Below are 3230 nucleotides of genomic sequence, written 5' to 3'. Positions count from 1 at the left end.
ATTGCAGACCCAAACGAAAATTTTATGCAATATTCTTCGAATGTCATACTTTAATGTACTATTGCTTTTAAAAAAGAAATTTTAACTGTATCGTCAGAAAAAATTCACAAAACACGCCTTTTTTTGTACGAATAAACTTTAACCCCCCCTCTTAATAATGGATATACAGATTTAGCTTCATATTGGCTTCTTGAAAATCTTGAATGCTGCAAGCGATGCTCTGTTCTTACCGCCGAGTTACTTGACTCGTCTAGGGGACCGTCGCCCTATTATTTAGTGAAGTGAGAGGAGCCGGTTCACTATTGAGCTATGTTGCTGCGGTATAAACGTGAAGATTTCCCCTATAAGTTTAGAGTTTGAGCTTTGTATTGTAGTATTTAGCCGTTTCTCCAAGGACAGTATTAGGGTTGTGGTTCATATTTAGCCATCAAATATATCGCGATGAAATAAGGGAATACAGAGGTTAGGACAATTATCTAGTTATTATTCGATGGAATTTGACTGCAAGTAATTTTTGAGTCACTTGTTTCACGAACGAATCGTATTTATTTGTTTCGGTCTTCGTTAATATTCCAAATTCTCTTTTGCTATCGGCATTTTAACACTAATAATAAGCGTTGAGAGCAATCTTGATGTGAACAGGATGATCAAAATTTTTACACCACACGCAACAAGGTTGATTTGTATTATCCTCTGGAATCTGGATTAATACGTTCATCTGGATCATAATTTATCGTTGAATTTAACGCTGCGGCAGTCTGTTGCAGTTAGAAGCCACATGGCCTAAACGTTGGCAAGTCTTACATTGCATTTTGTTTGTCAAATCTAATTGCTGGTGAAAGGTCGGAGGCAAAATACTGAAAATCAGCCGAAGATCAGAAATTGAATAAAATTTCAGGCTGGCTTTTGACACTAATCTCATCAGGCCCGGTCACATAACTGGTTTTAAAAGTTGAGAAATCAATTAATCGGAGAATATAAGAATTCATCTAAACCTAGATGAACAAAAGAAATAACGATAAATGTACAATTTTAAATTAGATCTTTAAACCAGTCATTTGACTAGCCCTGTAAGGTTAGTGCCTATTAAATAGTTTAGTAGTCGTTGCGCGACATTTTGAATATTCATTCGTATAATAATTAGCGAAATAACTTTCCTTCGTTGATTCCTCCGCCATAATTTATTTTCATTATTTACATCCTTCACTGTACATTTCTTAATTCTCCGTATTCAAGATATTTCTAAGAATAAAAATCATTGGATTGGTCAAAATTTCAGATACTATGTCGTGATAATAAAAATGTTATAGAGAAAATATCAATGGACTTCAAATTTTTAACCGTGAGAAAATTATTCTCTTACCACATTTTTCGCTTAGGAATAAATAACTTTCCTCTTTTATTATTTTTATATTAGTATTAACAGCGAATACGCACTTAAAAAGCGCTTAACCCTTCTTCTGCATACTGGGTCATTTCCGACCGGTAATTTTAAGTAATTTTTCATTTTCTGCATGCTGTTGTTTCAATCTTGCTTTCTTTAACGAAATTAAGATTATAAAGTAAGGTAACTAAGGTAATAAGTTAGACAAATATGTCTGTGATGTTACCAGTAGGGCTACGAATTATTGTACGATGTTTGTAAATATCGGTGTAGAGAAAGAGTCGTGCTGCGCAATTCGAAAGATTCCTGCTGCGTAATTCGAAAGGAAGTTCTCCGTAGAATAGGAATGTTTTTGTTGATGTATACATTTCTTTGTCTAGTAACGTGTAATCGTTAACTGCTTAGCTGCTTGTGCCACCGGCTCGTGTGTCCCCCCTTCCATCGCCACTTTGGAAGTTGCTATGCGAAACTAAGGTACAAGAAGTCATTTAGTCGTCTCATTTCGTACCGATAACGTGGATAACGTTGCGTCAGGTTTGTAACGTATTAAAACCTATTGGTGGCATCGGTTCTTTATTACTTTCATTAGTGTATTTTTCGCATTATTCATTACTATATTTTTTACCATCGTTTAACTTCGTAACATATGTTCCTTTGATAGAGGTGACGCGCAACTAAACTCAAGTACTTTAAAACAAGATTTCTCATGCGTTTCTGTAGTATTATTTAAGTATATTTGGTTGTGAACTTTCGAATTCTTGCAAATATTTTCAACTGTTTATAACGCGGGATTATAGTGTATTAGTGTATATCTCATATTCTAGTAACGAACATTCATAGTATAATTCTTGCAAATGCTTACATTGCATTCATGGTACTCGTAAAAACATTTGTTCGATGTCGAGGAATATCTTATAATTTTAAATTAATATTTTTCATACGTAAAAGAAAAGTAGCAGTATTTTCTAAATAAACGTTCGATAGAGAAAAGAAGAAAAACATCGAAACAATATTTCGCTTCTTTTCTACTCCCCATTCCACCCCACCCCACCCATAAACAACTTTATTTTTAGGGAATATTTGTGACCACGTGCAATGCGGTTTGTAGAGTCAGTGTTTGCTGCGCAAAAGTATTTTTCAATATTTTCAAATCACGGTCGTTTTGATTAAATTCAATTAAATAATCACACGCGAAAGTAGTAAAATTTTATCAAACAATTTTCTACGCGACATTAGAGCTCTTGTTCGCCGGTTATAATTTTTGCGGTCGTGGTAATGTGGTCTTATTTTATATTCTTTTGAACATTCTTTTTCGATACTAGAGTCAGTGCATCAAGAAAACAAAGCCTCTGCAGGAGCTCAAGAATGTAAGTAGTTTTACATATTGTATTTCAATTTGTTCTATTTATTATATTTTTTTTGAAATATTGTTAATTATACAATAAAACGATTGATAATTTAGAAAGCTGTAAATGTCCTTTTTAATTGAAATAAAGTCTTAAAATCTTAACATTAAGGTACAATAAAACTGTCTGATACGTATCAAAAATCAGTGAATGTTTTATTCTCAAACTTTTATATTAGTGTTTCAATTTATATACTTATTAGAGTTTAGTCTTTATTGTTGTTAAATTTCCATGCTTATTATTGTGTATTAACAATATTAATGATATTTTCTGTTTTGTTATAGACATATCACAGCTTGAACTTCTTTGTCTTTTTGGGAATGCTCCAACGGTGGCTCAAAAGCCAAGAATGTAAGTAACTTCACATATCTTACTTGAATTATGTGTATTCTGTATATTTTGCTTTGAATACTATTGATTAAGAAATACAATTTGATTGA

The sequence above is a fragment of the Bombus bifarius genome, unplaced genomic scaffold (genome assembly GCF_011952205.1).
Source record: "Bombus bifarius isolate JDL3187 unplaced genomic scaffold, Bbif_JDL3187 scf7180000009245, whole genome shotgun sequence".
NCBI lineage: Eukaryota > Metazoa > Arthropoda > Insecta > Hymenoptera > Apidae > Bombus > Bombus bifarius.
The sequence above is the reverse complement of the archived record's forward strand: the minus strand, read 5'-3'. Positions refer to the sequence as shown.